Genomic DNA, 23229 nt, shown 5'->3' on the forward strand with positions numbered 1-23229 from the left:
AGCGTGATATTTGGTGGTTTTACTGTTGTGCTGCTTTCTGTTTTCAATGCTGGAGAGAAATCTGAACCTAAGGACCTGCACTGCATGCAACTCCCTGATTCTGCTTAATTCATTCTGGGGATCTGTGCTTTCTCCACCTTTCCTGTTGTGTCCTAAATATGCCTCACCAGTCATCTGAAGTAGCTCTGACATGAGGAAGCACAACTCTGCATCTACCAAGATGGCCACCTACACACTAAGACGCAGAACAAGGCAAGAACCAGGCATGGTAAGTTAACAATGGGAAGATATGATCTGCAGTCTTAAAAAAGGCAATAATAGTGACTAGTCCTTTGCTCTCTGCTTGCTTTTTCTGTACAGAGCGTCCTCAGTTCAGGTCCTCTTTAAATGAATACCTGCTAAGTAATATGAAAGTGTAACAGTGCATTCATTTACACTTTTATTCAAGTTATGGCATTTAAAACTATCCTTTGTTCAAGCTACTATAGTACCTACTTCCTGGACTGAAATGGTTGGATTTTACTGATGTGACTCCATTGGCTATTTCCTTTATACAGTGCATCTGGGAAGTAGTCACAGCACTTCACTTTTTCCACATTTGGATATGTTACAGCCTTATTCCAAAATGTATTATTTTCCTAAAAATTCTACAAACAATACCCCATAATGACAACGTGAAAGAAGTTTGAAATCTTTGCAAATTTAAAAAAAATAAAAAATGAAATAAATCAGTATTTACAGCCTTTTCTCAATACTTTATTGAAGCATCTTTGGCACCAATTACAGCTTCAAGTATTTTTGAGTATGATGCTACAAGCTTGGCACGCCGATTTTTGGGCAGTTTCTCCCATTCTTCTTTGGTCCTCTCAAGCGCAAGCTCAGGTTGGATGGGAAGCGTCGGTGCACAGCCATTTTCAGATCTCTCCAGAGATGTTCAATTGGGTTCAAAACTGGTCTCTGGCTGGGCCACTCAAGGACATTCACAGAGTTGTCCCGAGGTCCAGAGTGCTCTAGAGCAGGTTTTCACCAAGAATGCCTCTGTACATTGCTGTATTAATCTTTTCCTTGATCCTGACTAGTCTCCCAGTTTCTGCCACTGAAAAACATCCCCACAGCATGATGCTGCCACCACCATGCTTCATTGTAGGGATGGTATTGGCTAGGTGATGAGCGGTGCCTAGTTTCCTCCAGACATGATGATGCTTGGCGTTCAGGCCAAAGAGTTCAATCTCTGTTTTATCAGACCAGAGAATTTTATTTATCATGGTCTGAGAGTCCTTCTCCATGTCGGCTGTCATGTGCTTTTTACTGAGGAGTGGCTTTCGTCTAGCCACTCTACCATACAAGCCTGATTGGTGGAATTCTGCAGTGATAGTTGTTCTTCTTGAAAGATCTCCTCTCTCCACAGAGAAATGCTGAAGCACTGTCAGAGTGACCCTTGGGTTCTTGGTCACCTCCCTGACTAAGGCCCTTCTCCCCTGATTGCTCAGTTTGGCCAAGTGGCCCACTTCAGGAAGAGTCATGGTAATTCCAAACTTCTTCCATTTACGGAGGATGGAGGCCACTGGGCTCATTAGGACCCTTCAATGCTGCAGAGATTTTTCTGTAACCTTTCCAAGATCCGTGCCTTGATACAATCCTGTCTTGGAGGTCTACAGACAATTTCTTGGACTTCATGGCTTGGTTTGTGCTCTGACATGCACTGTTATCTGTGGGACCTTATATAGACAGGTGTGTGCCTTTACAAATCATGTCCAAGCAACTTAATTTATCACAGATAAATTAAACTCCAATCAAGTTGTAGAAACATCTCAAGCATGATCAGTGGAAACAGGACGCACCTGAGGACGCACCTGAGCTCAATTCTGAGTATCATGGCAAAGACTGTGAATTATGTACATGTGATTTTCTCGTTTTTTTATTTCTAATATATTTGCAAAGATTTCAAACAAACTTCTTTCACATTGTCATTATGGGAAAATACTGAATTTAATCCATTTTGGAATAAGGCGGTAACATAACAAAATATGGAAAAAGTGAAGTGCTGTGAATACTTTCTGGATGCACTGTATACCGTTACAGTGACCATGGTTATAGAGAAAGGAGATCTCTACAATAGGGACACATACAGCAATAAAAAAATCTTTATTTTTAATAGAGCAGAGAATGGTTAGAACCTCCGTAAGGCTTGTACTCCTTTCTGCTTTCACTTTGGAGAGATTCCCCTCACTTCCTGTCTTAGTGACCCTAGGTGATGTCCTAAATGAGGGGAAGTCTCCTGAAAGGAAACACAAATTAAATACTCGACAGAGGTTTTAATCTGTTCCAAGCCTATCCAAATTGGTATACAAATTTTTAGAAAGAGCGGAGGAAGGTTCACTTAAAATAGTTTTAAACCCTCAGTGATTTTTAGCAGAAGAGAGCAAACAGAAGGTAAGTGTAGGTGTTTGTGGGGAAGGGTTGGTCAGGGGCGGACTGACAACTCATGGGGCCCCGGGCAATAGGAGATTATGGGGCCCCCAGGCAATCAGACATTATGGGGCCACACAGTATACACAAACACACACACACACACACAGTATACAATCACACAGTATACACAGACATGTTTCTATTGGCTGAGAAGGTACTGGAGAGGTGGGGCAGCTAGAATCTTGGGATTTTTAGACCAAAAGGATGTCGGTAAGGGACATTTCAGAGACAGATGTAAAAAAAACACAGGTTTTACTGAGGCTGGAAACCTTGATGGGGCCCCCTAGTGGCCCGGGGCCCTCGGGCAGTGGCCGAGAGGCCCAATGGTCAGTCCGCCCCTGGGGTTGGTACAAGGGCAAGGGTAGGTGTCCTTTAAGGTGAATTTATAGTGTCCATAGATGTTAGATAATGTGGATCTTGTTGATTAGGCACATGTGATTTGTTTAGTTATATATTGAAATTCTGCCTTAATTGTCATTATTCGGAGATTCGGTAAGTGGTTTGGGAGACAAAACATTGGGTCCATAGCCAGACAAAAAATTTTGAATCCATGGCCAGGAAACTTTCCATAATCCCATTAAAAACTTGTTGTCAATCCTCAAGAGAGGCGGGTGAAAAAAAAAAAAAAAAAACACAAATTCTGACAAACTCCAAGCATTGATTACCGTATATACTCGAGTATAGGCCGACCCGAATATAAGCCGAGGCCCCCAATTTACCCCCAAAAAAACTGGCAAACTTATTGACTCGTGTATAAGCCGAGGGTGAGACATGCCTGTCCATCCCTGTGTGTGTGTCCGTCCATCCCTGTGTGTCCGTCCATCCCTGTGTGTCCGTCCATCCCTGTGTGTCCGTCCATCCATCCCTGTGTGTGTGTGTGTCCATCCATCCATCCATCCCTGTGTGTGTGTGTCTCCATCCATCCATCCATCCATCCCTGTGTGTGTGTGTCTCCATCCATCCATCCATCCCTGTGTGTGTCTCCATCCATCCACCCATCCCTGTGTGTGTCTCCATCCATCCACCCATCCCTGTGTGTGTGTGTATCCATGTGTGTGTGTGTGTGTGTGTGTGTGTGTGTGTGTGTGTGTGTGTGTGTGTGTGTGTGTGTGTGTGTGTGTCCAGCCTACCTTTGTCCCGAGCCTCCGTCCCGTGCCTTGCCTCCTTGCCTCCGTTCCGTCCCGTGCCGTCCCGTGCCGTGCCGTGCCTTGCCGTCGTGTCGTGCCTTGCCTTGCCTCCGTCCCGTCCCGTCCCGTGCCGTGCCGTGCCTTGCCTTGCCTTGCCTTGCCTCCGTCCCGTGCCCTCTTCGGCGGCCATTGTAAAATTCAAAAGCCGCGCCTCCTCCTTCGCCTGTGATAGGCGGAACACTGAATTTCCCAGCAGCCTGTGTTCCGCCTATCACTGACGTCGTATCATCCTCGTCCGTAGTACGAGGATGATACGATGTCCGTGATAGGCGGAACACAGGCTGCTGGGAAATTCAGTGTTCCGCCTATCACAGGCGAAGGCGGAGCCGGAGGCGCGGCTTTTGAATAGAATGGCCGCTGTCTGTCTGCTCGACACGCTGATCGAGCGGGCAGACAGCGATGACTCGAGTATAAGCCGAGGGGGGCACTTTCAGCCTCAAAAAAGAGGCTGAAAATCTCGGCTTATACTCGAGTATATACGGTATGTAAGACTGGGCTGCCACCAGTCAGGATGTGGCCCAGAAGTTGATTGACAGCATCCCGGGCAGATTGCAGAGGTCTTGAAAAAGTGTCAACACTGCAAATATTAACTTTGCAGAAACGTAATGTAATCGTCAATAAAAGCCTTTAAAATGTTTGTAATTATATTTCAGTATACCATAGTGAAATCTGACAAAAAGGATCTAAAAACACTGAAGCAGCAGACTGTGACAATGTATATTTGTGTCATTCTCAAAACTTTTGGCCATGGCTGTACAGCTCTCCTCCAGGTAGCCATATTGCATTGCATTTTACAGAAAATGACAGAGCTGCCGATTGAAAAGGAAAGGTAATTTTTAATAACATTCTATTACAATATGACTTGAGTCACAATTGTATACGCTATATATATATATATATATATATATATATATATATATATATATATTTTTTTTTTTTTTTTTTCCACCCTTTAAGGCCCACCTTCCCTGTTCCTGCACATTCATTATTTGGTCGGCATAGAGGTTAAATGCTCCATTCCAGTGTAATCCTCTTTGAGAGTCAGGGGAAGATTTTGCCTGGTTTTTACTTCTGGTCAGGCATTACCATTCCTTTAGAAAAAAACTGAAATCAGGAGCATCAGCTCCCTGTATAGATAATAGTGTATATGTCCTATGCACTATATTGTCAAAAGTATTGGGACACCCGCCTTTACACGCACATGATCTTTAATGGCATCCCAGTCTTTGTCCGTAGGGTATGAGTGTGTCTATGGGAATGTTTGACCATTCTTCCATAAGTGCATTTGTGAGGTCAGGCACTAATGTTGGACGAGAAGGCCTAGCTTGCAGTCTCCGCTTTAATTCATCCCAAAGGTGTTCTATTGGGTTGAGGTCAGGTCAAGTTCCTCCACCCCAACTTGCTTGTCTTTATGGACCTTGCTTTGTGCACAGTCATATTGGAACAGGAAGGGGACATGTCCAAACTGTTCCCACAAAGTTCAGAGCGTGAAATTGTCCAAAATGTCTTGGTATTCTGACCAGTGCACCAGTCTTGGACCAGTGCACAAAGCAAGGTCCATAAAGACATGGATGAGCGAGTTTGGGGTGGAGGAACTTGACTAGTCTGCACCTGATAGAACACCTTTGTGATGAATTAGAGTGGAGACTGCGATCCAGGCCTTCTTGTCCAACATCAGTGCCTGACCTCACAAATGCGCTTCTGGAAGAATAGTCAAACATTCCCATAGACACACTCCTAAACCTTGTGGACAGCCTTCTCAGAAGAGTTGAAGCTGTTATAGCTGCAAAGGGTGGGCCAACTCAATATTGAACCCTATGGACTAAGACTGGGATGCCATTAAGGCTGGATTCACATCTATGCAGTTTTAGTGCTTTTTGCATTTTGCACTACAATCCATTTAACATGGTTTCCTATGGAACACGTTCTGTAGTGCAAATCTGCAAAATGCACTAAAACTGCATTGGTGTGAATCCAGCCTAAAGTTCACGTGCGTGTAAAGGCAGGCGTCCCAATACTTTTTGACAATATAGCCTACACCTTTGGGTCATCCTCATGTAATATTAAATGAGATTGTACAGCGATCAGATTACGCAAGCCCCATTTGTTATCATTTTTATGTTTGAGACCATTTTGCATCATACGTAACCTACACATATGGAAAGGGCAATGTGTAAGGATCAGAGTGAACAACAATAATGGAGATAGGTTCAAAATCTTCCAGGCAGCGAGCTCCCACACACTCCTCTGTTCAACCCTAAGAAAGTCTCGTTGTCCCTGATTTTTCAGCTCTAGTCTTTAGAGGTAGCTGAGCCTCCCACGCACACTCTGTGCTGCATGAGTCAGGCAGGAGCAATCGTCAGGGACAGCAGCCTCTACCAGATCAAGTCAAATTCTGACAGAATCCTATGGCAACAGACCCACACATTACAGGAAAAAAAAAAAAAAAACACCCAGCATTTAGAAGGTCTCCCCCAGCTGCTGCTATGTAAAGCTTCAACCAATAACAACATCCAGCGCCAGCCTCCATTTTATCTGAATTGGAATATATTATAAGGAAATCCAAAACGAAAACCTCCTGAATTATACAAAATACTCCTTCTGATAATGGCAGTCGGCTTAGACATTCAATTTAAAAATAAAAAAAAAACTCGTATGACGCAAAAATGGAGATTGTTCTCACGGTGACTGGCGTTTTTTTTTGCTAGTTCCCATATGGCACATAGAAAACAGTTGTTCCCCAGGAGGCACGGTGCGGTGAGTTTCACTACAATACAGACATGAGCATTTTACCGCAGCTCACAGTAAGGTACCGCATATCACTGCACTGCTAGGTGGAGACAGGAATGAAGTGTCTCTTTGTGACACTTCAAATAAAGTTTAAAAAAAAAAAAAAGTTAATGTGCTAAAATGCACATCACACTGCCCCCTCACTGCAGCTCACTGCAAGTGAAAACTGACAGCTTCCCACGTGAAAAAAAATGGAACAGTTAGCTTGTGGGCAGTGTAAGCAAGCCCTAGGTAACCGGAGGGAATATGACGGATGCTACTAGCAGCTTCGCCTCCTGAAAATAATACATTCGGCGCAGATCCAGCAGATTCAAGCCCATCGGTAGGAACGAGAAATATATCTGCATATTTACCAACATTTTGAGATGGGGATGAGGGACACCTATCTGCAAAAGTATGCAGGCATAGAACACACCCCTTGCCATGCCCCCTTAAAAGGAGAATTGTACAAAAAAAACAAGATTGGTTAAACCAACAAGTGCTTTTTTTACCACTACTATTCCTTTATATTGGCTGGAATTTATAAAATGCAGCAATTTAGAATTCGGATGAAAGGTTTAGTGCTGGAAAACACTTTTTGATGGATAAAAAGTGCATTTTATATACATATATATATATATATATATATATATATATATATATATATATATATATCAGATGAAAATGAGGGAAAAATGAGGAGGAATGAGGGACAGAGGGACATTGCTCCAAAACAGGGACAGTCCCTCCAAATCAGGGACAGTTGGGAGCTATGTAATCTGCCCCTGCCGCAAGGGTTAAATGCTTGCTATGCACTAAGTACTATTACCTTATTCCATGATCCAGCGGGATCCATCCAGCAGTGCAGCTGGTCCCCCAAAGCCTCCTCCCTAAGGCACTTCTGGCCATGGTCACATGTTCATTCTGGTACAGTGGCATGGAGCCAAACTTTAGAAGCTAGAAATATCCCCCCCCCCCCCCCCATACACTACAAGGGTTAAAGTGGTTCTAAAGGCAGAAGGTTTTTTACTTTCTCTGCTATGCCAGGCCTGGTTGGACGTTTTGGATATCATCTTCCTCTGAGCCAATCAGTGGGTGTGCCTGGCCCCGCTGAGGAGTCTGGGGAGGGGTACTCAAGATGTTGAGGTCACGTGTTCGGGGTGGTTCGTTCGTGAGGCCCTATCGGTCTGTTCCTGTTTCTGGACCGGGGTAGCCCCGCAAGGGGTCCCGGTCACGGGAGCGTTCATCGCTCCCGTTGGTTAACCCCAATAGACCCGCCTGGTCTGGGGTAGGGATCTGTATGTTCCCGAGGGTTATGGCCGCTACACTGCATTAAAAGGTAAAAAAAAAAAAATCCTTCTTTATGCAGGTCCCTCAACACCCCCCCTTTATACTTATGTGAGCCCAATCTCAATCCTGCGCTGTGCATAAGAGCAGTGGCTCTCTCTCTCCTCACTGGACAGAGAGGAAGCTCTCTGTCCAGTGAGGAGACAGCAGGGTAGGCGGCAGGTAGGGCCAAGCCACACTCTGTGTGTCCATGAACATACAAAGTCCAGCTTGGGAACAAACCCACACGAATGCCCACATAGCAAGCGGCTTGCTATGGTGGGTACTCTGCATGCAGGGGTAAGGACCGGCAGTGCCAGCAGGAGACCCTAGAAGAGGAAGATCAAGGCTGCTCTGTGCAAAATCACAGAGCAGGTAAGTATAACATGTTTGTTATTTAAAAAAATAAATAAATAAGGTTACAATCACTTTAAAGTGGACGTAAACCTGATTCATACAATTTGAGCTGGGCACATACATCTGAATTTTTTTTTTTCGGATCCCTCTTCAAAGCACTAAGTCCATGGCTTTCTCCTGCTCAGTTCTTCTGTTATCAGCATGATAACTTTTGACAAATTCTCTGTCAACTGAGATGAAACCAGCCTGAAATTTAGGTGAGGGGGTTGCTATAAATAGATTAGCAGAGAGCTTGCTGTGTCACCAGACAGCTCTGAAAGTCTCTGCCTATAAGGAGTGGGGGTGTGTGCCTTTCCTCCAATCAGCTGTCCTGGGTGTGTGCCCAGACTTCACTACCAGTGCTGAACAGGAAGAGAAAATCTCCTAACATGATCTGAACTTTCTAAAGAATATATAAAGCTGAAGACAGCAGATGTGCATGTAAAACGTATGCAGGGAGATTTGTTTCATCCCTGGGTATCATCTGAGGCTGTTCACTTCACTGGGGTGAGGGTTTACATCCACTTTAAATGCTTGTTTTTTTAGGCACAATGGAATAAGTAGCAATACACAGACTGGAGCATGGGGCAGCACTGAAGCCAACCAAAGAAGGTGATTGGGTAAGTAATTCTGCTTGTTCCTGTAGATTTTTTCTTACTTCTGGAGTTGGGCTTTAAGTACTTTCTGAGTCACTTACTAGGATCTCTAAGCATTTGCTTGCTTTGGGTCATCAGAGACTCAAAAGGTATTGAAACCAGAAACAGCAAGGCAACTAGAATTTTCAGAGGGGGGGGGGGGGGGGGGTGGATCACCAGGCACTGAAACACCAGGATTTGTCTGGACCCTTGGAAGATCATGATTTCACCCACAATGCCTTTCAAGAAGACACTTCGGGGTTGATTTACTAAAGGCAAATAGAATGTGCACTTTGCAGTTGCTCCAGAGCTAGGTAAATTAGTTAAAGCTTTACTTTGCAAAGAATACCCAATCACGTGCAAGGAAAATGAAAAGAACAGCATTTTTGCTTGCATATGATTGGACGATGAAAGTCAGCAGAGCTACTGCTCATTTACTAAGCTCTGGACCAACTGGTCTTGCAGAGTGCAACTACACTTTGCAAAGTGCACAGTCTATTTTCCTTTAGTAAATCAACCCCTTCATGTTTGGCCAGGGAAGGCTGAAAATCTCCAAAGTCCCTCTGTGGTTGGTAAGCCATCTTCTGTCATTAGTGCATAACTCCAGCCAAGATAACATGAATAGCCCAATAAAAGATAAAAAAAATACTTTACCATTAAATATTCACTTTAAATACAGAGATTTTCCGTCAGTATGTTAGATATCCTCAGTCTGATGGCCAGCATCATTTAACCCCCTTCTCTTGATCCCAGGTGGTCCTAGACATGCCCCAGCCTGTGACTGTACAGTGAAAGGAGAAGCAGCACAGCAATACATTCATCTCTCTGTCGCTCTGCTTCCTCCTCATATCAGCATGAGTCTTGTCAGCATATAAACAGATTGGCTTCTTGTGCTGCTTCTTCCTTCCACACTCTGGCCCTGTTGTACAGGGGCTACAAGAAGCTGATGCCAGGCAAAATTCAGCTGCGTACATTGCTTGCATTTAAAAAAATACATATGAACTCTAGGAATAAGACAAAATCTACCCTTTCAGCATGGGCCCCTAAATTGCAATGGTAACATTTTAATTCAGTCTAGCAGTGCAGGAGTATGGCGTATTACTTACTCTAGCTCTTGCTTCAACAGGCTTAAGTACTGTCCTCAGTCTGTGGGTGGGCTGTGGCAGTCCCTGAGTGTCAAGGCAGGCCCGCAGCTAGGAATGGAATGGATAAGCGCAGGGCATACATGACAGGGTGGAAGGGGAACCTTACAGAGTGGGGTTAATCTTGCAATAAGTGGTCAAGTTATGGTACTTACCTGATTAGCTGAAGAGACAGGGTTATGGGAAGGAGTGTAGGAGCATAGTTTGCAGGCAGGGGCATGACAAAATCAGTTGGAGAATAAGAGCCAGCAGGTGAACCCCCTACCTCCTTTTTTTGTTTGGTTACTTTGGGTTGGTTGTAGCTTGTAACGGATGTTTGGCAGTTTGGGGTCATTGAATGGTTGGAAAATCTGGTGTTTTGGGAAAAAGGTGGGGAACCATTGTTGGTATGGTGCCCTCTAGTTGGTGGTCCAATTATAGTGACCAGGTCATGGTAGACCAGTAATGTGTCTGAAGTCAGCTGGGATTGCTCTCGAGGTGGCGTCTTGCGGCATATCTTAGCTAGTGGATGCCACAGACACAATGTTTTAGTAATATGGTACCTTTAAGGACTTCAAACCCAAGTTGACCTGTAATGTTATGTTTTGTTATTTATTCCTATGTTGTTTATAATAAAAGGCCTTACGACCATTTAATCCCACTTGGAGTGAAGTGGTTTATTGGGTGGTGGGAGGTATAGCTTGAGAGGCAGGCCAGAGGTTATTGGTAATGGGTGACCTCTGATCTACCCTAGTCATGTACAGTGCATGGTTATTATTAAACCTGTATTCTATGTGAGGAGGCGAGCATGTGTGCATACAACTGCAGCACAAAGCACCATAGTGAGGATGCTGAGCTGGACCAGTCGCACAATGGAGGGACCCTGCCAGTCCAGGAATGATGTATGTAAGACACCTTATCCATGGACCACTAGACTAAACCAGCATTTAACCCTTGTAGTGCAGGGGATGGGGACACCACAAGGATACATTTTGTCTAATACCTTAGATTTAATGATGTATTACTGACTACAGATCTGCATTAGTTTGTGACTTTTATCCATTACATAATCATAAAAACCTATTTACAAATAAATTCACTGTATATTCTCTAAGGAGACATGCACCCTATTTATAAAAAGATTCACTGTATATGCACCCCATTTATAGACATTCACTGTATATTCATTAAGGAGACACACACCCCATTTATAGACATTCACTGTATATTCATTAGGAGACATGCACCCCATTTATAGAGATTCATTGTATATTCATTAGGGAGACATGCACCCCATTTATAGAGATTCACTGTATATTCATTAGGAGACACGCACCCCATTTTTAGAGATTCATTGTATATTCATTAGGGAGACATGCACCCCATTTATAGAGATTCACTGTATATTCATTAAGGGGAAACACACCCCATTTATAGAGATTCACTGTATATTCATTAGGGAGACATGCACCCCATTTATAGAGATTCACTGTATATTCATTAAGGAGACACGCACCACATTTATAGAGATTCACTGTATATTCATTAAGGAGACATGCACCCCATTTATAGACATTCACTTTATATTCATTAAGGAGACACACACCCTATTTATAAAGAGATTCACTGAAGAGACATGGACCGTATTTTTAAGGAGATTCACTGTATATTCACTAAGGAGACAAGCACCCTTTTTATGAAGAGATTAATTGTATATTCACTAAAGAGACATGCATACTATTTATAAAGAGATTCATTGTATATTCCCTAAGGAGACATGCACCCTTTTTATAAAGAGATTCACTGTAAATTACTTAAGGAGACATTGAGCATATTTATAAAATGATTCACTGTATATTCACCAAGAAGACATGGATCATATTTATAAGATGATTCACTGTATATATTCACTAGGGAGACCGTATTTATAAGGAGATTTGCTGTATATTCTCTAAGGAGACATGCAACTTATTTATAAAGAGATTCACTGTATATTCACTAAGGAGACATGTGCTGTATTTATAAGAAGATTCGCTTCATATTCACTACGTAGACATGGACCATATTTATAAGGAGATTCATTATATGTATTCACTAAGTAGACATATCCTGTATTTATAAAGAAATTCACTATATCTATTTACTAAGGAGACCTACACTCTATTTATAAAGAATTCCTTGTATATTCACTGGGGAGACATGGACTTTATTTATAAGGAGATTCACTATATGTATTCACTAAGGAGACATACACTCTATTTATAAAGCACATTTACAGGTTTTTCATAGAATGTGCGGTCAGTCCTGCCAAACCTATCATAGTGAATGTGTTTGGATTGTTTAGGACCTTTACAATAAGCGAGGTCATGCTGGATCTATATATATATATATATATATATGCAATAAGTTGACTTTTTCGTTCGCGTTTTGGTTGCACCCCTCTAACAAAATAATCCATATTAATAGAACGTGTTTTTATAGCACGGAAGACAAGGATTTCGGAATACTTATCCAAGGAAAAGAGGAAATATTACCTACAACCAGCAACACACTCCATGTTTAATTCTCCAAGCAACTATTAAAAATTAGGGATTAAAATCTGCAAATCTGACTTGACTTGTTGCTAGGGACAACCTTCCTGTGTTTTTTTGTTGTAAATTAGGTTTCATGGAAACAGACAAAGTGTGGTAACCCACAGCAACCGAGGAAACAGCATTTTCCATTTCTCTACGGGTGAAGAAGTGCACGGCCCTTTGCTCTGGATACACAACCACCTTGTTTTTGCATTGCTCCGTAGATAGTAAGTGGCACAACTATTGAGATTATACTCCATTAACCCCCCACCAGCATCAATCATTTTCCTGCCAGAGATGAGAAAAATGAAGAGCGATGCTGAGAGAGTCCCACAGAGCACATGCAGAATAATAGCTCACCTTTTCGAGACCACACAAGGTTTGGCGGTCCCTGACTACAAGCTCCTGCACTACATCAGCTCCCTCCCCACCGTAACCTGCACATTGTACATGTGTTATCCCCTCTGCATTTCTACAACAAACTGCAAGTACAAATTAAACTGAGCTTGCTGTGTTCCCAAGTCTAATAATTGCTGTCAGTACTTCTAGACCTTTATTGCTACCATCAGGCATCCAAACCCATCAGGATGTCAGGTAAGTAACCACCTACTTACCCTTCTCATAATTTCTATGCTGTAGAGCATCATTCCATCTTCACTACCCACAAAGTGCAGAACATTGCACCACCACAAGCTCAGCAACCCAAACCATAAAGGACATTGCGCCAGCATCTTCTCTGCTACCTAGACAGTGCAGAACATTGCAACAGCATAAGCTCAGCTACTCAGTCCCTGAAGAATATGTCTCCATCATCTCCTCCACTACCTAGACATTGCGGAACATAAGCTTAGCTACCCAAACCACGAAGAACATCGCTCCACCATCGCCCCATCGTCTTCTCCACTACCTAGAAACTGTAGAACATTGCACCACCATAAGATTACCTATCCAAACCATGAAGAGCATCTCTCCTCCATCATCTCCTCCACTACCTAGATAATTCAGAACATTGCACCACCATAAGATTACCTATCCAAACCATGAAGAACATCGCTACTCCATTGCTCCATCGTCTTTTTCACTACCTGCAGAATATTACACAAACATTAGATTCAAAACAACCCAAACCATGAAGAACATCGCTCCTCCATCATCTCCTCCACTACTTAGGCACTGCAGAATATTGAGCCACAATAAGCTTAGCCACCCAAACCATGCTCCTACATCGCTCCAATTTTCTCCTCCACTACATAGACACTGCAGAACATTGCACCAGTATAAGCTCAGCAACCTAATCCATTAAGAACATTGTTCCTCTATCATCCACTACCTAGAGAGTGAAGAACATTGCACCAGCATAAACTCAGCTCCTCAAGCCATGAAGAATGTCTCCACCATCTCCTCCACTACCTAGACACTGCAGAATATTGCACCACCATAAGCTCACTTACCCAAACCATGAAGAACATCCCTCCTCTATCATCTTCTAAGCTACCTAGACATTGAAGAACATTGTACCACCATAAGCTTAGCTACCCAAACCATGAAGAACATTGCTCCACCATCACTCCATTGTCTCCTCCACTACCTAGATCCTGTAGAACATTGCACCAACATAAGCTCACTTACCCAAACCATGAAGAGCATCTCTCCTCCATCATCTCCTCCACTACCTAGATAATTCAGCACTACCATAAGTTCACCTGCCCAAACTATGAAGAACATCCCTGCTCCATCATCTTCTTTACTACCTAGACACTGCAGAACATTGCACCACCATACACTCTGCTACCCAAACCGTGAAGAACATCACTCCTCCATCGCTCCATCATCTCCTCCACTACCTAGACAATGCAGAACATTGTACCACCATACACTCAGCTACTGAAACCATGAAGTTCATCGCTCCTCATTTGCTCCATCATCTCCTCTGCTACATAGACGCTGCAGAACATTGTACCACCATAAGCTCACCTACTCAGACCATGAAGAACAACGCTTTCCCAATTGCTCTATCCTCTCCTCCATTAGCTTGACACCGCAGAACATTGCACCACAATAAGCTCAGTTATCCAATACAATGAAGAGAATCCCTCCACCATCTCCTTCACTAACTAGATGCTGCAGAACATTGCACTGCCATCAGCTTCTCTACCTGAACAAGAAAGAATCATGGTCCACCATCACCTACATTACCCAGAGATTGCAGATCATTGCACCACCATCAGTTATGCTACCCAGCCCTGAAAAGCACTGGTCCTCCTCCACTATCTCCCGACTGCAGAACATTGCTCCAAGATCACCTACATTACCCAGACACTGCAGAACATTGGTCCACCATCACCTACATTACCCAGATGCTGCAGAATATTGCACCGCCATCAGCTGTGCTACACAGACCTGCAAAGCATTGGTCCACCCCCACAAACCAGAGACTGCAGAACATTACTCTACCATCACCTTCATTATCCAGACACTGCAGAACATTGCCGTGCCATTACCTCCATTACCCAGACACTGCAGAACATTGCGCCACCATCAGCTCTGCCATCCAGACCTGTCCAACTCCACTAATCTGAATCTGCAGAATATTGCTCCAACATCACCTTTACTAACCAGACACTGAACAGTTTTACTCCATCATTATCTCCATTATCTAAACATAGCAAAGCATTACTCTGTCATCATCTCTGCTTCTCAGGTGGTGGAGAACATTGCACCACAACCATCTTCGTGCCCCAGACACTGTGGATCATTGCAACACTATCACCTATGTTACCTAGACACAACAGAGCATCGCTCCATCATTGCTTTCACATGGAAAGAAAACATAGCTCCACCTAAAAACTTTTTTGATATGTTGATACAGCAGTACATAACTCTACCATAACCTCTACTACCAAAAACTGCAGAACATTGCCCCACCACTAATTCATCTACCAGACACTGCAGGGCATCAAACCGACATCCCGCCTACAACCCAGAGACTAAGATGCATTCTTCTACTACTCCCTTCACTAATAACACACAGCAGAGCATCTCTCCATCATCACATCTACTAACCAGCACCACAGCTCTAACATCACTATCACAAACAAGCCAATGCAGAGCATCGCTCCATTACTGCTTCAACTATCTGACACTGTTCCATTATCACTTCTATTGAGTGACAAAAGAGGAGCAGACTCCATTATCACTTTCAATAAGTGGACTCTGCAGACCATCTCTCCACTGTCACTTCCAAAAACAGACACTGCAGATATGATGTTTCCCTAACACTTCACCTCAGCCACAGCAGAGTATCATTCAGTCTGACACTACAGACTATCACTCTTCCATTACCAACAGAGTCAGAAACTGCAGAGTATCACCCCACCTTTGTCTCCGGTACCCCGTCACTACTTTCCCGCTTCCACTAGCAGACACTGCAGAATATCGCTGCATTGTCACTTGTACTACCAGATGCCACAGGACATTTCTTCAAAATGGTCTTTACTACCTGATCACTTCTAATCATTACTGCAGAGCATCAACCTATTACTCTTTCTACATTACAGAGCATCACTCCAGCATCATCGCACTCCTAAGACAGCAGAGCATTGCGCTACCATCAATTTGACTATTCAGACACTACAAAACATCGCTTCACCGTTTTTTGGGCTACCAGAAACCGCAGAGTATTTTTCTATTAACTACTCTATTAACTGCAAATGCAGAACATAACCTTTTTACCTTCTCCACTAAGACTCACAGCAGAGTAGCAGTCTATTAACAGCTCCGCTAGTGTCAGAACAGAGCATCACACTATACCTTTAAGTAATAGGCATCTGAAGAGCATTCCTCTACCATGCTGCCAAGGGAAACATGCAGATCATCTTTCAAATTCCACCCCAGCCATAATCTGCCTTACATACAAGAACTCATTAGTAACGATGCAGAACATCGCAGCATAAATGGGCTTATGAGATGTCACCCCACTTATTAGCCCCCTGCTGAGCTCCATTCTTTTCTTTAGCGTGTGAGATATCCCATAGAAATCCTTTTCATTGCCTTGTCTGACAAAACTTGCAGAGCATCACTCTTGCAGACAGTCGCTGCCTAATATCTGACAGATTGAGTTCTCATTTCAACCTCTCAAATGTAATTCTTTCCTGTCATCGGCCATTAACTCTACACTGACTTCATCATCTGTAGACAGACATCTTCATTAGAAAATAACTTCACCTAATTCATTGGTACCATCAAGTCTAGATAATGCAGTCTATCCTTATTAAATCTTTCCAGTCTACCTGTTGAGGAACTACAAGTTACAGCAAGCCTTAACATATTAAATATGCCAAGTCATGCTGGGACTTGTAGTACATCGACTATGGGTATTCTACTCTATCCCTTAGATATGCAGAACATTGCATTTCTTGTGTTCCCTACCGGCAGAATATTGCTCTGTGCTTTGTCCCTGCAGAATATCACTGCTTCCACCCAAATCCTTAAATAGTATCCCCCTCCCTTTTTTGCTTGCAGAACATTGCATGCTCCCCCACATGTATGCAGATCATCAGCCAGTTCTCATCAAGAGTAGAGTCACCTGTCCCTGTATTTTAGCTCGGAACATATTATTTTTTAAATTATAGCCTTAATATTTTGAAATCTTGAAACATTCTGATATGTCAATACCCGATCCATATAAAGTTACACAAAAAGCATTTCTATAGAGCAGCTGTCATCACATACATTGGGAAATATGTCTTTCATGCAGAATGAAACATTAAATCAGGTAAAGAATAAAGTGTAGTAACCCATAGCAACCATTCAGAAATCATCTTTCATTGTTCTGGCTGCCTTAATATTGATGACAGATGTAATCTGATTGATTGCTGTGGGTTATTGCACTTTGCACATTCAGTCTTCTATGACCACCAATGTCCCCTGATGAATAGGTCATGGTCCCTATTGCTCTTTCCACTCACCTGCTCCCATTTATTGCCTGTCAGTTGGAGGCCAGACCTGTAGCTCAGAAGATTTGATTATCCACTGAGAGCGGAGTCTGGTAGCCAAATTGGCAAGCGATGAAGGGCTGGGATAGGATTCAATCTCCCCTTTCTGATTGGCCAGAGGAAAAAGGCAGTATTTACATAAAACTCCATCTGACTCCCACACACTTTGCTGCTCCTCTCCTCCCTCATACACTCGCTCCAATATCCTGACATTTTTTTCGCTTGATTATGCTTGCTTTCTCCAAGCACCCACTTAAAAATGCATTTGTTTTGTGATTCATTATATTAGCCATTTGTATAAGCTTACTTTATTATGCTCACGTTCCTGCGTCTATTATACCTTTTTTTCTTTTGCTGGAACACTAAAAGCATTATAAAATAAAATTAAAAAACCATGCAAGGCATATTAGTAGTTTTAAAAGACCACTATCGCTTTTCAAGTGCTCGTGTCTCAGTGGCAGTTGTCTGCACCTTTTGTGGTTAGTGAGTCTTGCATAGCGCCCAACTGTCCCTGATTTTGAGGGACTGTCCCTGATTTTGAACAATGTCCCTCTGTCCCTCATTCCTCCTCATTTGTCCCTCATTTTGATCTCAGCTATATTAGACATGTGTGCCGTCAATAAATTAGTTTTGTTTTGTTCCATTCCGTTTCATATTAACCGTTAATTCGTATTTCATAATTCGTGTCTGAAATTCAATTTGGATTTGTACGAAATATGAATTTTCGTTAGGTTCGTTAACTTTTTGTAACAATTATACGTTCGTTATGATGAATTTAAAAAGAAAAAAATACCTTTCTCAATATGGCAGTCGTCGACTCAGTATGCTCATTATGAGGGGCTCCCACCATCCCTGTGCTGTGCTCATTATAAGGGGCTCCCACCATCCTTGTGCAGTGCTGACTTCCTGGCGCTGTACCCCTGCTGTGCTCATTATGAGGGGCTCCCACCATCCCTGTGCTGACTTCCTGGGTTTGTACCCCTGCTGTGCTCATTAAGAGGGGCTCCCACCATCCCTGTGCTGTGCTGACTTCCTCCTGGGGCTGTACCCCTGCTGTGCTCATTATGAGGGGCTCCCACCATCCCTGTGCTATGCTCATTATGAGGGGCTCCCACCATCCCTGTGCTGTGCTGACTTCCTGGGTTTGTACCCCTGCTGTGCTCATTAAGAGGGGCTCCCACCATCCCTGTGCTGTGCTGACTTCCTCCTGGGGCTGTACCCCTGCTGTGCTCATTATGAGGGGCACCCACCATCCCTGTGCTATGCTCATTATGAGGGGCTCCCACCATCCCTGTGCTGTGCTGACTTCCTGAGTTTGTACCCCTGCTGTGCTCATTATGAGGGGCTCCCACCATCCCTGTTTTGTGCTCATTATGAGGGGCTCCAACCATCTCTGTGCTGACTTCCTCCTGGGGCTGTACCCCTGCTGTGCTCATTATGAGGGGCTCCCACCATCCCTGTGTTGTGCTCATTATGAGGGGCTCCAACCACCTCTGTGCTGACTTCCTCCTGGGGCTGTACCTCTGCTGTGCTCATTATGAGGGGCTCCCACCATCCCTGTGCTGTGCTGACTTCCTCCTTGGGCTGTACCCCTGCTGTGCTCATTATGAGGGGCTCCCCTCAGAAGCATAGAAATTCGTATTTTGGATGCTTCAGAATGTACGAATTTTCGGAGATTCGTACGAATTTTCCATTCATACGAAACGAACCGCACATGTCTAATCTATATAGATTTATATAAAATGCACTTTTTATCTATCAAAAAGTGTTTTCCAGAGTTAAACCTTTCAACTGATTTCTAAGTTGCTGCATTTGTAAATTCCAAAAAGCCAATATAAAGGGATAGTAATGGTAAAAATAGCACTTGTGGGTTTAACCAATCTTTTTTTACACAATTCTCCTTTAAGGGGGCGTGACAAGGGGTGTGTCCTATGCCTGCATACTTTTGCTGATAGGTGTCCCTCATTCCCATCTCAAAAAGTTGGGAGATAAGGTCTTGCTATTGTATAAGGATCGGCAAGAAACTGATGACAGCAGCATCTGTGAGTATAGGTTTCAATTAGATACATTTTTATTGAAGCACAAAATGTACACACGTGTGGGGGGGTCAGCTTACAAACCAAAGGACTGCCGAATCCCCTTTCAATTGCATAGGTTTAATAGATTTTGCATATCAAGATTAAGACCAAATGTTGACATCATCGGTTATTATAATTTATTACTTCATATCCAGTCACAAAATAATATTACATCAATGTCCATATCCATCAGATGTGCAAATCAAGGATAATATATATATACAGGTCCTTCTCAAAAAATTAGCATATTGTGATAAAGTTCATTATTTTCTGTAATGTACTGATAAACATTAGACTTTCATATATTTTAGATTCATTACACACAACTGAAGTAGTTCAAGCCTTTTCTTGTTTTAATATTGATGATTTTGGCATACAGCTCATGAAAACCCAAAATTCCTATCTCAAAAAATTAGCATATAATGAAAAGGTTCTCTAAACAAGCTATTAACCTAATCATCTGAATCAACTAATTAACTCTAAACACCTGCAAAAGATTCCTGAGGCTTTTAAAAACTCCCAGCCTGGTTCATTACTCAAAACCGCAATCATGGGTAAGACTGCCGACCTGACTGCTGTCCAGAAGGCCATCATTGACACCCTCAAGCAAGAGGGTAAGACACAGAAAGAAATTTCTGAACGAATAGGCTGTTCCCAGAGTGCTGTATCAAGGCACCTCAGTGGGAAGCCTGTGGGAAGGAAAAAGTGTGGCAGAAAACGCTGCACAACGAGAAGAGGTGACTGGACCCTAAAGAAGATTGTGGAGAAGGACCGATTCCAGACCTTGGAGGACCTGCGGAAGCAGTGGACTGAGTCTGGAGTAGAAACATCCAGAGCCACCGTGAACAGGCGTGTGCAGAAAATGGGCTACAGGTGCCGCATTCCCCAGGTCAAGCCACTTTTGAACCAGAAACAGCAGCAGAAGCGCCTGACCTGGGCTACAGAGAAGCAGCACTGGACTGTTGCTCAGTGGTCCAAAGTACTTTTTTCGGATGAAAGCAAATTTTGCATGTCATTCGGAAATCAAGGTGCCAGAGTCTGGAGGAAGACTGGGGAGAGGGAAATGCCAAAATGCCTGAGGTCCAGTGTCAAGTACCCACAGTCAGTGATGGTCTGGGGTGCCATGTCAGCTGCTGGTGTTGGTCCTCTGTGTTTTATCAAGGGCAGGGTCAATGCAGCTAGCTATCAGGAGATTTTGGAGCACTTCATGCTTCCATCTGCTGAAAAGCTTTATGGAGATGAAGATTTCATTTTTCAGCACGACCTGGCACCTGCTCACAGTGCCAAAACCACTGGTAAATGGTTTACTGACCATGGTATTACTGTGCTCAATTGGCCTGCCAACTCTCCTGACCTGAACCCCATAGAGAATCTGTGGGATATTGGGAAGAGAAAGTTGAGAGACGCAAGGCCCAACACTCTGGATGAGCTTAAGGCCGCTATCGAAGCATCCTGGGCCTCCATAACACCTCAGCAGTGCCACAGGCTGGTTGCCTCCATGCCACGCCGCATTGAAGCAGTCATTTCTGCAAAAGGATTCCCGACCAAGTATTGAGTGCATATCTGAACATAATTATTTGAAGGTTGACTTTTTTTGTATTAAAAACACTTTTCTTTTATTGGTCGGATGAAATATGCTAATTTTTTGAGATAGGATTTTTGGGTTTTCAGGAGCTGTATGCCAAAATCATCAATATTAAAACAAGAAAAGGCTTGAACTACTTCAGTTGTGTGTAATGAATCTAAAATATATGAAAGTCTAATGTTTATCAGTACATTACAGAAAATAATGAACTTTATCACAATATGCTAATTTTTTGAGAAGGACCTGTATATATATATATATATATATATATATATATATATATATATATATATATGTGAATATAGGATCTGCTGCAGTTATAGGTTCCCCACTGAATAGTGTGGGATGGTAAAGGATGTAGGTATGAGGGATAACTGCGCCAACCCTAAACATTTACCAAGTGTTTAAACAATTATATCATACAGTTCATGCGAATATACAATATTGGGTAAATACATAGAAAAGAACATAAACAAAATATAGATGTTGAAAAAATATTGTGAAAAAAAATCAAAAAATATATATTTTAAAAAGTCACAGTGTTGCTCCTTTTCATAAATATTGTGTCCCTTGTGCTCGAAACTTCATGCTTTTATGCACCACCAATTCGTGATTCACCACCACCTTCCAAAGTTTGCACTCACCAGAAAGCAATGATAAGAGCACCTCAATATTATGCCAGGATTAGTTTTCCTTCCATAGGGTATATCACAGTTTTAAGGCCTCATTCACACAAAGCGAACCCACTTCCACGGAGTCCAGCTCTGTCCGACCAGCTCAGTGGGAGATCTCTCCGTTAATCTCCGCTGAGCCAGTGGATGACAGGTCCCTCTCTGCTCACTAATTTCTATGGAGAGATTGGATGAAAACGAACAGCATGTCTGTTTTCATCCAATCTCACCCGATCTGATCCGCCAGCGACGGATCCGAACGTAGGGCCATCCGTCTGCTTTTGGCGGATCGGATCGGACCGGGTCAGATGTCAGCGGACATGTCACCGCTGGCATCCGTCGCTCCCTAGACTAGCATGGAGTGCTCGTTCACATCCACCGTCAAAACTGACAGGTGGACCTGAACGGTCCAACAGTGTGAAAGGGGCCTTAAATGATCAAATAAAGAATAAGGTGCTATACATGTTCATTAAAAAATTGGCACAAAGAAAACGCTGCAATAAGTGCACATTAATAAATGAAAAAATAAGCAAAGCATAAAAAAGTGAATGAATCCCAACACCAAAATGGAATACTCTGAGATAAAACTTCTAGATCTTCCACCTTGTGATCATGCAATAAATTATCCGTTTGGACGCTATTTACTGTATGTCATTCCATGGTGCACTGGCAAATATCTTCATTGTGACTTGAACCAGTATCCAGCTTATTGTTGCTGCAGCACCTAAATTTGAGAGCTCATCCAAGAATGTGTGCGATGGGAATATAAAGTATGACTCAGAATGAAGATGGCCACTTACTAGAGCTGTTTGACCCCTTTTTACAGGACGGTCAAAAAATGCTTTGGGAACACCAGATTGATTCCACTAATGGAATAAATCCACTCCAATGGCCACTCAGGAAGGAGCTAGAACAGGGGTAGGGAACCTTGGCTCTCCAGGTCTTGCAATGTCTCATGGGACTTGTAGTTTCAAAACAGCTGGAGAGCCAAGGTTCCCTACCCCTGAGCTAGAATGTAAAAAATGACTCCACGGAAGACATGGATGAAAGTCTCATAGTGTAGTCATTTTTAATAAAGTAAAAACAGCAGTAATGATAGCATTTACACTCACATATGATAGTGCCTGGCCCAGCACTAGGTGTAAACAGCGTGTGTGAGTCAGCTGATCCCTGGGGGTAGCGTGCGTTCCACGTCTCGCTCCGTAGGTGCAAAGCCTGGTTTGGGGTATCAAATGTGGACCCGGAAATTACGGATCCTCCACTTGGACATATGTTTCGCCGTGAATGGCTCTTCAGGAGGTGACATTCCCGGTGAAACATATTTCCAAGCAAAGGACCCGTCATTTCCGGGTCCAAATTTGATACCCCACACCAGGCTTTGCACCTACGGAGCGAGACGTGGAACGGACGCTACCCCCAGGG

At 43.1% G+C, this 23229-nt stretch overlaps 1 protein-coding gene across 1 annotated transcript in view; it reads right to left on the minus strand.

Annotated features, from left to right (window-relative positions):
* Positions 1-17522, minus strand: part of LZTS1 (leucine zipper tumor suppressor 1) — a 102129-nt gene extending 84607 nt beyond the window's left edge. The window contains exon 1 of the mRNA XM_077469799.1: positions 17447-17522. The gene's annotated coding sequence lies outside the window, so the exon portion shown is untranslated. The remainder of the gene's footprint in view (positions 1-17446) is intronic.
* Positions 17523-23229: the final 5707 nt, after the last annotated feature.

The sequence above is a fragment of the Lithobates pipiens genome, unplaced genomic scaffold, assembly GCF_037356315.1.
Source record: "Lithobates pipiens isolate NorthernLeopardFrog02 unplaced genomic scaffold, aLitPip1_a1.2 Scaffold_8, whole genome shotgun sequence".
NCBI lineage: Eukaryota > Metazoa > Chordata > Amphibia > Anura > Ranidae > Lithobates > Lithobates pipiens.